The sequence below is a fragment of the Saccoglossus kowalevskii genome, chromosome 20, assembly GCF_978046115.1.
Source record: "Saccoglossus kowalevskii chromosome 20, keSacKowa6.1, whole genome shotgun sequence".
NCBI lineage: Eukaryota > Metazoa > Hemichordata > Enteropneusta > Harrimaniidae > Saccoglossus > Saccoglossus kowalevskii.
The window spans coordinates 17,118,945-17,134,872 of NC_140660.1; the positions used below are offsets into that span (position 1 = coordinate 17,118,945).

Genomic DNA, 15,928 nt, shown 5'->3' on the forward strand with positions numbered 1-15,928 from the left:
CATTGTCATAATCGACAATGTCGTCAATACGATCGGGTAAATTATTTTCATTGAAAACCATCACACTGTTAAAACTGTAACCGTCTGATTTGTCAAACAGAAATTCAATAAATGATTTGATCAACTCTGTTACAATATATTCTCCCACATCTGCGTCATGATTCTTAGCGCATGCTAACAGTCCTGAATTGGCAGTCAACATTTCGGCGTAGTTGTGTAATAATATATAAGCCCTCAAATGTTTGCACACTCCCTGCTCCCAGGGTGTTTGCACCGTTGACGCTTCGACCAGAAGTTGCTTTTCACCCCCCCTATTAGTTCAGATACCCCGTCACCTAATACTGATGGTATCAGGTGACATTTCAGTGTCATTCCATTAGTTAGAATATCATCGCGTTTTAAATTGAAAAATTGTTTTAATCTAAACCTCTTATGTTTACGTCCTCTGAAATAAGGCGGAATGGTCATTTCACGGAATATGTCATCGTAATTATTATCTGGTCTCTTATAGATAGAATAAATTTTCAGAGTGATTGTCAACGCCACGAGCATGGTCATTGCGAATAACGATTTATCGATTATAACATGAGAAGTGATTGTCATGGGCGAGGAAACTTAAGTCGAGAAATTTAACACCATCACGTCTTTTAATTTCAATATTGGTCTGTCAGTATTTGGCAAGTACGTTTTTACAATATTATTGAACAGCGGTACTGCGTACCTTTTAAACAGCGTGTCGTTTTTATCAACAATCACGTTGCTCAACAAACCGTGGAGATAACTCATATACACATGTAAACTCTCATAATATGTCACGTAATTGTGTTTACATAATGAATTGAAAATAAAAATTGAAGTAATTATCGGCTGTGGTGACACATCCCCACCGAGAGAATTTGCCAATGTTACATAAATGCCCTTAAACTCCTTGTTCTTATAGTACGAGAACACATTATCGGCAAATGTTCTCACCGCCGATGTGTTCAGTGGCGTGTAAGATGACCAATTGAATAATTTGAATTTAAACCTGTTCTCGTACATTTCGGTCATCGAAATCTCAACCAGATTTGAAAAATAAACCGACGGATTGTCAGTTTCACTCACTTTCTGCATCGCTTGTTTGAGATAAATATGTGTGAATATAAACATTAAATAGTCGTTGTATATTTTGCATATAATTCATTATTTGCTCTCTAATACACTCGTTTTGGAGTAAATATTTTGGATTGAAAAACGGATCATTCAACACATCAGTTACAAATACGTGAGGTTTGAAATTAAGGTAGCTTTGCTTAATTTTATCCATGAAAACTGTCTCTAGAGAGACACGTCCAGAATGAGATAAGTTCTGTGAAAGTAATTCAAAAACATAGGCTAGCTTGAATACTTCTCTCATTTTCGATTTCATAGTCACGTCACTGTTTTTAAGGTAGCGGGACTATTATTTGCATACTTGTTTTCATCTTCTAATTGTGACTAAATGACTACAAATAAACCCGGGAAAGTATATATTTTTAAAATCGCCAGATTTCAAGCTTTTCACAAGTGTATTTTGCATACCGGTATCTGCATTCTACGACGTGTTACTCAATCAAAGGTGAAAAATTACTTTTTCTGTAAAAAAAAATAATTACGCATTTATGCTGGTGATAAGAAGTATTTTTTTCACTTTTCCTAGTTGTTCAATAGTCTGGTAAATTGAATGTGTCTGGTCAGTTTTAAAAAATAGTGTGCTGAATTTCAATTACTGTTTTAGTCGCATTGCTCCCAACTCAAACCACAACTCGTTGGTAAATAATCGATGAAATAGTTTGTCTGGACACATTCAAGTTCCTCTCACTGTCACCTTAAAGCTGTGAAAATTTGGTGTTAATCCGACGACAATAAGTATACGTTATTTTTTGTTAAAGACCTTGTATTTTGAAAAACATAAACTCCTAGAAAACGTCCATGAAGTAACAGCAAAGATTTTCAAACTTGTTTATCGGCACAATCAATTTGTTTTCCCATCAAGGTCTGTTTTACCATGTGTAGGGACATCCAAATGTATAAGGCTATTGGAAACCAAAAAAATAAAGGAATGGGATAGCGATAATTGGATAAATTCGGCATATGAAAACACCAAAATCAATGATTTTTTTTTCAGTGGCTGTATGACCTTGTGTCTGACACATTCATATGCAAATAACTAATATGTGAAACAAACAGGGGCGGAGACAAACCACTCAAATGTTTGGAAACACTCATTGTGTGTCAGATAGCTACTGATAACACATCCTAACATTGCTTTGTCTTGAGTTTATCTTTGAAACTTATAGGCACACAGATTAAACCTGTGTTGTTGATTTTGGAAAACACTACTGAGGCTGCCTTGCTTCCCTTCAGAAAATCTACATTTTAACCAACTTACATGACATTCTATGTTATGTTGACTTTATCACATGAAAGTTTATAGTGCATTTCATCAATTAATAAATAAATGTGAAAATCGTAATTTTCAACACAAATAATAGTCTCGCTACCTTATTTTTTACTTTGGCCAGTAACGTCGCAGTATTCAAGTTATCTATCGTGTTTGTTAGATTTATCATGGAACTATAATTATAGTTCCATGGATTTATCGATTCTCCTTTGAAATGTAATTTGAGAACATCGTATAGAGTATCCATTCCTGTACCAGAGAATAAAAATATTATATGACTCAGAATATTTTCATTAGAGAGCTCACACAAGCTGGCTTTCATTTGCTCATCAAACGATGACGCGATATCACTGCGATCGTCCATCGTCGTTGCCATGTTTATTACTTCATTTAATTATGTTATGTTTTATAAATATATTATCTTTTACGCTTAGTGGTTAATAAATTTACACACGGTTGTCAATCATAATCGTATTCATACTTAATTCATGTCATAATCGTTTGTTTTAAATGAAAATGCTGTGATCTGATGTTCGTATGCACTGCGTGGGGTGTGCCATTTAGAGGTAAATGTTTTGTAAATTTTATTCGCGAAATTTAAAGCACCGTAAGTGTATATTCCATCTTTCCTAGATATCAATCTAACCTCTACGTTATTTGACTTGAACACTATGTAGTTCAATATATCGAGAGATTCTTTCACTGGACACCTTGTCGCTATATGATTTAACACTACTAATAGTTCACCTAAAACATGCGAGTCATCCGTGAACATCATGTCGGATATACCGTGTGTTATAAACATTTGATCCAGTATAGAAATAATGGCGGGGTCTTTTACACAGACACCGTGAAACTGTCGAAGTACATTTCTAACTACAGGACTCGGAGAGGGAAACTTCTCGTAAGCGGCAAAGACAGATTCTTTTAACGAGCGCTCCGAGTAGCGAACTTTGTAAGTCTTTTTAAACGATGAGTTTGTAAACACTTCTAAATTGTAAAAACCTGCTCGTTCCATAATGTTCGCCGCAATATATTGAATACTTTCCCACTATATTAATGTAATATTGTCGTTCAAAAGTTCATCTTTAAAATTCGTCATACGAAATCATTTGATTGAAATTTTATTGAATGAAAGTATGAACAATATCAAAACCCTACATTACATTACAATGCTATTCGTATCGGAAATCACCACTCCCTAAACCGTTTGCCTCAACTTCAGCGCAGTTACTCCCAGTTAGTGTCAATTTCCTCAAAGTGATTAAATAATTTCTATATGAAAATATGTCTTGAACTATTTGCAATTCATTGCCAATATCGCAAATAATATCGTTGTCATTTACCGTAAATGATCTTGCAATCTGCATATCAAATTCGTTAGCGAATATTTCACCCCACGAATGACACGTTCCATAAGACTGTTCCATTCTGATTTTAATATCATTCAATTTTTCGTATAATTTTGAAAGGTGATTACCCGTGTACGTTAGTTTCTCACGTATACAACCGTGATACTGGCGTAATTGAGCCGAGCGGGCTATTTTCATCCAGCGTATCATAACCTCCCCATAATGTCTATTTTTCAGTAGATCGCCATCCGTAAGCGGGTACACACAACCACCGTATGATTGTACATGATCGAACACTTCTCGCTTAGTTGGTAAACGAAAAATGACCACACTTGTCGGGTCATGCGAGTAACTGCTGGTATTGATGTAATCAACCGTGGCGTTGGTGAGTCGAACGTCATGTAGTTGACCTTTGTGTATATCCGTCCTGTGAATATCGTTCAACAGAATGCCATATTGACCATTTTCGCGAGATGCGATATCCGCGTTCGCTATGACACGATCTTCATCGTCATCATCCGACGAGTACAACTCGCCCTGTAATAAACATGATAACATGTTATTTAACGTGGGATAAAAACTCCCCTCAGACAATCTGGGAATATATACGGGAGTACCACGAGAAATAATTAAATTTGACATATTCAAAAGTTTAGGGTAAAGACCTATTTCATCCGCTTTTTGTGTGTTGTTGATTACCCGTTCAGGCGATATTTTCAATGGTAAATCCATATCGTTTATTATAAGTGGATTATAGATCACATAATAAATGATGCAATTTTACATGTTTTCAGATTGGTTATCATGCGATAGCGAAGATCTTATAATGGTGAAGGATGTAACAGCCGATAGAGGAACTGGCAATACGTACATTGTCAAGCTACCAGCATCTAAAATAAATACGATTTTACCTTTGACATGCTACTCACTCATGGATTGTTCGTCATTGCACGCGACAAAACAAGGAAACAATGTTGTTGTCCGATACTTAAGATCGTTCAATCCACTACCATGGAAGTTATCGGTTTCACAACTCCTCGATGGATTCCATCCACGCAACCTTCCTCCGAAAGAATATTTCACAAGCGAGGTATTTTGCCATCCTTTGCTCAAAAGTGTGGTAACCTTGAGTGATTATAAAGTGGCCAAGCGATTCAAAGGGTGTAACGCCGCCTACAAACGCGTCACACGATCAGCGCAAAAAGCAATAAAGATTGTAATCACCAAGTCAAGTTGCATTCGTATGAAACCTAAATCAATTATGATAAGCGAGATCGTGATTAGTGGAAACAAGCAATTTTGGCTTAAAGCTCGCGATGAGCTTTTGAAAGATGTCAAATCTAGAACACGACACGATGATATTTTTATAAATTATTTCAAAAATATATTCACATTTTACGCCTACGCAAGTTACACAGACATCGGTGTCTACGCAGTAGACAACGTTAGACACCAACGGGCGAGTATACAGAGTAGGCTTGTAGGGTCGAAATCAGTCACGGTGGATCACAGTACCTCGATCGTTGATAAACATGAACGTGTTGAACTTGATTCAAACTTGAGGTTTCTTGGTAAATTTGAGAAATACTATTTCAATGAAAGCAGGCAGTTTAGAAACAGCCTCTTTTTATACGGGACCGGAGGAAAAGAAGTTGTATTTAACAAATTTGGAGACGTGTCGGTCGGATTGAAACATTACATTGGACTGAAGTCAGATGCAATTATACACATTGACACGATATTCACTCGACTTAAATTGAATTCAAAGCAACAATATATAATACACACTCCAGTACTTGACGATAAAGACGTTTCGTTGCCCATTAACTCCGAAGCAGAGTTGTCCGAGTTGATGAACGAAATCCAGTTACAGATTAAATCTGTATACGGCGAGTGGTTATTGTATAATTTTATAATTTTATAATTTACACAGATCTATTTTCACCACAGGAAAGGAAAAGATTGGACATACTTTTACGATCACTCGAAAACAGTAAACCTATTCACCTATATAATGGCGGATATTCTAAAAGCAGCCCTGTGCAATAATGAAAACGTGCGCTGCGAGGGAAATGATTATAACGTTATATTCAAACGTGTTAACACTGTAATTAATTCTGTCTTGAGTATTCAAAGAGCCAATGAGTGTGACATACAGTTTGACACACACATGTTCGTGAAAAAAAGTTAATTTTAAGTATTTTGGATACGGTAATGCGACACTTATCGATTTTAGCTGTAAGAACAATAAGACGGTTAATCTGACCTTATCAAGTGAAAATTTTCTTCAAAATTTTCTCGTGGCAATTCGAGCATGGCATTTACGTTCGCATATCCCGTTGTCGCTTCTACGCTTCTAAAATAAATCATACAAATTTCTCTGGACTTATCCACGGTGCTCAGAACAGAGAGCAGGTGTATGACGATATAAGCGTCAATAATCGTCACTGGTTTAGAAACGGTAATTTCCCCTCGGTTAAATCAATACAGAGGCTGGGTAACTCGTATGGCCGTATTCAGTATTACAAATCCGGTTCGCTCAATATTCAAAAATATACACGATTTGACATTCGTCATAACCTAGCACAGCGAATAAAACATATTGGTGATTTGTGCACACTTGATTTGACTGTGAATTCACTCATGACATTTGCACAATTAAATTATAATTGTTTTGACATGTTCACAAAGAAAAAAATTATCAATTTTGTTAGAACACAGAGAGCGAAAAATATCCCCGAAGAGAACATTATAAAAATGGGAAAAACAGAAGAACACTTGTTTTACACGAGTGTTAATTCCAGAATATGCAATCAACTATCTACCACTTTTGCGACCAGATCTAAAAATTACAATATTGAATAAATGATGTATATACAAAACGTAGCAAATATCATGGTTGACAGAGAGTTATCCATACGTTATTTAAAAAAACGCCTTTTGTCCACATTCAGCAATATAACAGGCGAATGCGCGTAGCGTTGTCTGATGAGATGAATCACTTACAGAAAGATGTCAAAATTATATGCGACGAAATGACTCTGGATATGACGGACAATGATATCAAAGTTGCAAATGTCGTTAATTCGTGTGTTGATATGAAATCGTTCGTATAATCCACAATTGAATCATTGTGTGACGGTAATTACTCGCTTGATCCATTATTTTCCACGTGTTGTCTCGAAGATTTGGAGTTCATTTATTATAGTCATCACACAAACACACCTGAAACGCAGCCCCACTTTTTAGGTATTGGACCAATAAACACATTCAAAGTTAGAATGGTTGAAGATTATAACAATGGTTTAGAAATTAGCAAGATTTATGTCATTGATTACATTTGACGATGATAGAATCAATCGATTGAAAACATACAATTGTTCGCGCTGCGCTGTGTGTAATAAGAACGCTATTAATTCCATGTCATTTCATTTAATTTCACACTTGTCGGCACTATACACACTGAATGGGACGATTCATCGAGCTCTTCACCTGGATTCCGAATCGAGAAAAAATATGTACGGTAACGTGGTGAGATTTATAAAAGAACATCACCTCGTACCGGTACAATTACAGAGGGCGCTACCTTACACGCAACAGGTAGACGTTTTTCGAGGTAAAATGTCAATCATGGATAAAATACTAGTAGGTTTGTTCACCCCAACACGAAAACTATTCTCTATATCGGATGAAGAAGAGCCCCCATGCGTCGACATGTTGATTAGAGTTTTAGTGATTCTAGAAGCTTGGTATTTCGTCTACCCCGACGTGTTTCGACAATGCCGGGATGTGATCGGTGTACTACGTAGGACATTCAATCAAAAGTACAGAGACCCATTACTAACCAATGAGTTGCCTATTAATGATATCGATGCACATTTATTAAAAACACACCTAATTCGTATTGATCATATTGCCCCAAATGCGATCCACATTTGTCACTGTGGAGCTCATGCTACAATGTCGTTAAAGCTCATTCCAGATCCTCTACTTAGTGGGGAAAGTCAAAAACTTTCTTCCACTATAAAACTACAGAGCGTTTTAGAGTATGCAAATTATGTCGATGGTGATGTCGATTCTGTTTCCACTGGTTCTGCAATGAGTCGAATATTGTCGGCCGAATACATGAACACATGGTATATTTGCGACAAACACGCTTTAGCAGTGGTATGTTATCATAATACTATGCACTGGTTCGAAAGATTAGAGTGTTTCTTATCACAAATGACGCATGCATCTTCCGTCCACACATCTTTAAAAAAGCACAACTCTCTGAATAACATGGATGCTCTTGTTGATATCATGAGTATAGACGTTGAGCTGTTGGCTAAATTGTGATCATCGCATAATCAACACTACACTATTTTTTATATAGTTGGTGTACAATAATTACTTTTTAACATTACATAAATTGCAACAATAGGAGCTAACAGGGGAGAAAACCTGAATTGTATACATCTCTTCATTCTAATTATGGCTTCACCGATAAAGCAAGTCGAGCCGTTATTTGATGAACGTGAACATCGCTTTGTAATTTTTCCAATAAAATATCATGATATATGGATCATGTATAAAAAAAGCACTTGCCTCATCGTGGAGTGTGGAGGAAGTTGATCTATCTAAAGATTTCATCGACTGGACAAATCTCAAAAATAGTGAAAGACATTTTATTTCACATATATTGGCATTTTTTGCCGCTAGTGATGGAATTGTTGCTAAAAATTTAGACACTTTTCTGCTTGATATCCAGGTACCGGAAGCTATATTTTTCTACTCGTTTCAAAAAGCGATGGAAAACGTGCACTCGGAAATGTATAGCCTATTAATTGAAACGTACATTCGTGATCCCATTGAAAAACGTCGACTATTCAACGCAATTGAAACATTTCCGACTGTCGGACAAAAGGCCACATGGGCTTTAAATTGGATCTCGTCGGACGCCACCTACGGTGAGCGTATTGTAGCTTTCGCGGCCGTTGAAGGTATATTTGTTTCGGGTTCATTTGCCGCTATATTTTGGCTAAGAACAAAAGGTATTTTACACGGTTTGACTTTTTCAAATGAACTTATTTCTAGGAATGAAGGTTTACATTGCGATTTTGCATGTTTGATGTTGAAAAAAATTGTTAACAAGAGTTTTTGACAGAAGCTTTACCGACGGACTTGATTGGAATTAACGCAAAACTGATGTCGCAATATATTGAATTCATTGCCGATAGACTGTTGCTGGAACTTGACTGCGATAAGATATACAACAGTCACAATCCGTTCCATTTCATGGATATGATCTCAATCGAAGGAAAAACTAATTTTTTCGAAAGAAGAGTTGGTGAATATCAGAAAGCGGGTGTGATGTCACCGGATGACCATCATTTTACAACTGGTTGTGATTTTTTTTAAAAAAAACGTATTTCTTTTCTGAGTAACTCATTTGAAACATTTGATTGGATTGATCTGAGCTGTTATTATATGCGTTATTTCGATGTATTTAGGAGTAAATCATGATTCCCTTTAATTCTCTACCATGAATTGCCATTACATTGCGAACAATGCGTTCGATAAGCGAATGAAAATGTTGAGTTTTATTGTGAGGGTAATCATGTTCATATTATGGAATTCCTTGTTGTGTGTGCTAATATGGGCATTGTCAACACAAAAATGTTACCCAGACTATACATTTATCTTGGCGTATGGATTTGATTTTATATTTGTTAGAGGCGCTGCATATATTATGTTTGTTATTGAATACTTTTTCATTATGGTGGAGGAGGCACGTGTTGCTGTTATATTAAGACGTGCTGAAAGTATGCTGGTCATTGGCTCTTGCCTGTTTTATCTACTACTTCTTGTACTACACAGTGTAAATCATAAAATCCTCTTCTTTGACCAGTGTACCCATATTGTAGTCTACGCATTATTCACTATAGTTGGTTGTGAAATTACTAACATTGTTTTCGTCATTCTATACACTATATTTACCTACAAATCACGGGTAAGTCTTCATATTAATAATGATATTAATGTTAATGGGATAATTTCGGTGAAAGATGAAGATCACTTATAGTGTCTGCGTATCCTGGTTCATTTTATTGTTAAACCTAATTTGTGGTATCGGTGGAATCATTCACGCTCTGTTATTTTGGTCTGAACTGTGCAAGGATGCTTACATAAGTTTTTACTTTCTTTACTGCTTGTTGATGGGCTTCAATTTATTAATTGTTGTGGTCATCCTAGTACGCGATATTGGAGAATTTGTTTACCTCTATCAAAACAATGAGATGGTCAATACAGATATGTTTGAAATCTACATGGGCTGTACGTTGCTGATCCGCGGCTTACTCGCGTTTATAGCTGTGATACTATTGGTAGTTCAGTCATATACGTATGGAAGAGTGTGTGATTAACAACACTGTATCAGTGGTGCTTCTGATGGTCGTTATAATATTTATGATCGTTGGAGGTATAAAATATATACTTCCTTCAAGATCTAAGAAGAATATCGTTACAGTATCGAACACGTATTACTTTCCCAGTGATTCAGCTCTATGACCAACCCCATCCCCATCAAGGGCGATGTCGCAGAATGGATGGGAATTCATGACAAGGAGTATCAACGATCAACATGCTTCAGTAATGTTTGCTATCTCGTGGGCTGTTGTTGCTGCTGCGGCTTTTTCAAAAAGCTGTTAATTATTATATTTGTATTATGCGTTATTTTAATTCTGTCGTATATGGTTTTCGGCTATTCGGCTGACATGAGTGTGATTGATTTTTTTAAAACAAATGTCAGACAAAATGCAAGGTTTGATTAAATTAAATAAATGAATATTCACATATTAATAGCACGTTTCATACTTCTCGTATAACATATATAATGTGGATGTGTGTATTCTTAGAGCATGGCATCGAAGCGGTATACCGCTCCATATGTAGATTGGCACATATTGGCCAGTACTTTGTGTACGTTCTCATATTCGGCATTGCATATTTCGTTTATTCATCATTGACATTCAGTAAAGTAATAATTGGAAATAATGCAGCCGTTGCGTTAATAATTTATCACAATTTACTCCCCGTTATCAACACCCTCATTCGAATGGCGCACGATGTATGCGGAATATTTACCTCGCATTGTTTTAAATTGAATAGCGTTTATTTACGCCATTTCGAAGAATTACACGCATTCGCGCTTTTATCCCATAATACGTGGGATGAGTATAATGATTCATGGAACACGTTGTCGTACTTGTGTATTTTATTACCATTCGGTCCCAATAATGTCCGTCATTATATCGACTTTTACATCTTATTTCCTTTGACAAATTTTTTATTGAAATGGCTACCTCTAGATTTCATACTGAATACAAACGCGGATATGCTTCACTTGCTCTGTGCTGTGTTTGTAGGTATCCCCACCTTATTTTACAATACAGCGCTTTATACAATCGTTGGTGTATTTATTCTATACAATGGGTGGCCGATAGTAGAATTCATTGTATGGTCCGTGTTACAAATATTACACGGATGCATCTCCGCATGTTTTTATACCTTGCGTATACTTTTCAACCCATCTAGACGTAAACTGATGCGACTATACGCCACGTATTATTTGCCAGAAATACTTAAACAGAGAATTAAAATAAATATTAGTGACCCAAGTAAAAATGCAAGAGATGTTCCTCATCACCTGGTCGTAATCAAAGCAGGGGATAAAGAACATTTATTACATCATTCCTTACCGCGTTATAAAAAATGGCCCACTTTTCATTCTTTTAAAACATATCTGTGGCTGCGGAATATTTTTTCCTGCGTCATGGTGAATATATTAACCAACCCGTTCTTGCTGATACCAAATGTGCTGCTTATAGTTGTATCCGTACTATCATTCATTCTCTGCACTGATTTCTATTTACCACGATATCATTTGTTTGGATGTCGACAGTATTATGATTCTGGACGTTTTGTGCATCCGTGTATGGATATAGATAGACCGACAAGCTACGACAGCTATTCGCTGAATGCAATGCTGTGCGCTTTAATCAGTCTTATTTTACTAGTTTTATTGAATATTTGTTGTGGTCTATACACACTGAAACCCCGCGATTGTATTAAGGAGGAAAGAGCGATTATTCAGTTCATGCATACTACAGTATCTGAGTTACGTCTGGGTTTACTTCTTCCACATGCATCCAATGACAACGCTGATTCAAGGCTAAATGATGTCGACTTGTTGAATTCTAACTTGCACATAGATAGAATGAACGTAGAAAATCTTATTTTATTTCTACAAGGATACGAACCGGGAGAGATTTTTAGTTCTTATCAAACCTTTCACTACAGTCGCAACGTATACAATAGAGTAATTCTTATTTATGAAATTAGAAATATGTTCAAGGGCGCAATACCGTCTTTATACATCAACAGCGCCATTAATGCGTATCTACCAATGTCATTCCAATTATTAACGTTACTACTTTTCTGTGTAGGGGTTCCGTTAATGCGTGTTTTCGTATTCAACGTTATAGACGATGCAAAACTTGTGTTTCTATTATATTTTGTGGCATGTACGTTGAGTCAGTTTTCATTTTTAATCAGTATACCGATTGTATTGTATGTGGAAATAGGAAACACTATATCAACGGCGCACTTGTACTTTAACTGGACAGTATTACTCTTTATTGTATCCTACATATGCCTTCAATTGTTGGTAGCAGCCATGGACTTTTTTATAATTGACGACAGTGCTGAACATCGACTCTTTAAGCGGAATTTCCACCACCTTCGTACAATGGATAAATCTGGTTCATTGAACCGCATAAATTTACAACTTCTATCATATATAGCTAAATATGACTATACTACTTATTAGAGTTATCAACAATGAATAGATCGCTAGTTAAACTGTTTTAAATACACGATATGGATGTAAAATGATATATCCGAGACAGTCAAGAGGATTGTGGTCACATGCCTCGATTTCTAAAATATGCAACCAATTTGAACTGGATGGTGATCACTATATATCTATGTATGACAAATCGCGCAAAAGTAAACGTCAACGAATGCGTTTCTCTCAAACAATAATGAGAATACTGGGGAATTTAATCGACAAGTCAATCAGGTCACCTTCTGCTGACTGCGTAAATGGTTGCGAATCTATTGTTTACTCATTTTATCGGCATTGTCAGAACGAGCTGAACGTTACAAAATACACAGCAAATGTAGTAACCCGACTTATTGGTACAAGTAATATACAATACACTGGGGGAAATCGATCTTGTCGCTGAAAATGACAACACCTTATATATTATTGAAATCAAGACATGTATTTATCCTATAAGTTGTATAGTGAATCAATTCAAACGTGTGACGTGTCGTGAAAAGACTTTATTAAATCGTTTTTTATGTCAGCTTGGAATATACACAATCATGTACAAACGACAGTATAATTCTATGAAAAAAATTAAAAGTCTTCTAGTGATAATTAATCCAATTACACAATCGGTAGACTGGTTAGTGTCACCGGTTTGCTATACAGATATATCGTTTTACCCATACTTGGTGTTCTAGAAAACAGCAATGACCGCACCATCTGCATTCATGTTGTTCGGTAAATAAAGTTAATTGAAAATGTGACTCTACCGTAAGGCGCAGTGGAGGGGTCGTTAGCAAAAAAGCTGTATTATCGTGGATATTGATACTAACAATATCTACAGGTTTTACGCTTCCCGCGCAGGGTACGTTGACGACATGCCCGGCTCCACGTATGACCATGATATATTTCCAATACGACCTGGATCGTGGATGATGTTAATCTCACAAATCCTTCTTTGACAAAGTATACGAGGGAATCGTTCATTATAAATATAGCTTGCGTATCACAACGATCGTGATTTTTGAAAGACGGTGGCGATTTCAAATAGTTTGTAGTTCGTTTCGCGATTAATCCAGATGTAGTTGTATCGAATTTAAATCTGATGAATTTAAGATCTGATGTTATTACGTAAAAAAAAATGGTCATCCATACATACTCCATATTTTTCTTGCAACAAAGAATCTAAATCAAAATTACCAAGTACGTTAATTATTTAGAGACGGTTTTTCACACCATTATTTTCAACATCTAATTCATAAATATAAAACTGGTCACGGTAACACATAGAACATATACACGCGGTTCGTATGAGCAATCTTCCGTCAGTTGATCCGATACGTCCAACGTTTTCAATACCTTTGCAATGTGTATCAGCACTACTAGTTTCTGATTCGGTGTACATGTTTGTCACATGTAAAACATCGCAGAAGAGTACGCTACGTTGCACATAAAAATGATACAGCTTACGATTATAACCCCAAAATAATCCATCAATATCCATATACTTTATATTATCATAACCCAATACAGTTTCTAACGTTTCCTTTGTCATAGCACTCAATTCCTTCGCGGGTGAATTCCATTTCCAATTTGGTCGGAGTGCATTGTGAAAATAATGATATCGTTTTTGATCACGATAGTTTGCATATTTTCTATATACAACGCGTTTCAGCAAATCATCATCTATATTCATGACGCAATCATACTCTTTCCCGAAAGTGCGTAAATATTTAACTCGCAGGAGGATAATCGCGTAACTTATCATCATCACGTTCACATCTTCCGCGACATCCTTGGATTCTAGGTAAAGTATCATCTCCCACAAACCCAAATCGTACCGTTCTTGGGTAAGTATATTTACAAAATCATCAATGAAATTGAAAGAACATGGAAGTTCTATTTGCCAGAATGAACTCAACCTGTCCCAGTCAATCAGTAGATTGTGGTCTTCGTTGAAATTATATTCAAAGTCATTTTCCATGAAAACAAATAAAATAAATTGTATGGCGTTGTTAATATTAACGTCTGGACATATAACGGTTTCTATATCAATATAATTTGAGAATTGCTGATTGAACTCATCACGATATTGAAAATATAATCTTTTATCATATAAAAGTTGTCTGTTAACTACACAAATCACTTCTTTTTTGTAAATGAAATAGCACGACGTCATACTTCTTTGATTGAATGATAGTGATATTTGATGAAGACATCACTAACATCGTAGATTAATAAAAAAACGATGTACTTAAATTATATGCGAACAATGGTAAAAAATAAATTTCCCTCGTCTGAAACAAGAGCTGTTTATGTACTCAACAAATGTCCATCGGTTTAATATATAATCTGTATAAAATTCGCCTTTTACTATATCACATATAGTTACTATATCTTCAAATTGATTGTGACTCATTTGCGATTCACTGATGTAGAAGATATTTGGGACCATTTGTTATAATAATATGATCGCGGTCAACTTGCTCCACTTGCACTTCACTCGATATTATGCGGTTCAAAATGTATTTTAATTTAAATTGTTTATTGTTTAAACGTGACTGCCAAATAGACAGACCGCAACGGTTTATGCACACGTATACAATATTGTCCGAATCAATTAGCAATATAATACCTCGTTCACTTTTGGGTTTTTTAACTGCCAGTGTGTTGTAGTAAGTAGGAAATAACTCGCCTATCTCGATAATGTTGCTTTTAATAACAGGTATACCAATTTGTCTTACTGTATCACTATGGTAGTGAGTGATGAATATATAACCATCTCTATACCACGCAGACTCAATTGCCTCCTCATTTATGTCCAAGGTGAGCGTCTTATAGGAAACGTGTCTATCAACCATGTCTAAAAACGTATTTGCTATTTGGGGGAAAAATATTAATCGACCACACGGTGTCAACATTGAAATGGTAGCTCCCACCTCAAACATCCAAACATCGGTATACCTGTACTTTTCCTTTATCATATAAGAAGTAAAATACGATTTGGAATTGTCTGAATTGAAGTCTAATTGCGATTTAGTTATATAACATTGTTCGTTATTTTCACAACGTATAGTCCATAATTGATTAAGACTATCCGTTAAGAATCCCATAGTGTTATCGTACCGCGATTGGTTATACTTATAAGCGGGAAGTGTATACCTTTGTATTGCAAATCTGCCAATTGGAATTTCACTTTCGTGGGAAATATTGTTTTCCATAACTGATATCATAGACAGTGTCATTTTATCTTTTGTCATAGCGAGAAAATGTATATTTCCA

General features: G+C 35.8%; 1 pseudogene; it reads left to right on the top strand.

Annotated features, from left to right (window-relative positions):
• The first annotated feature begins 8,268 nt into the window (after positions 1 to 8,268).
• Positions 8,269 to 9,174, top strand: LOC146730071 (ribonucleoside-diphosphate reductase small chain pseudogene; annotated as a pseudogene).
• The last annotated feature ends 6,754 nt before the right edge of the window (positions 9,175 to 15,928 follow it).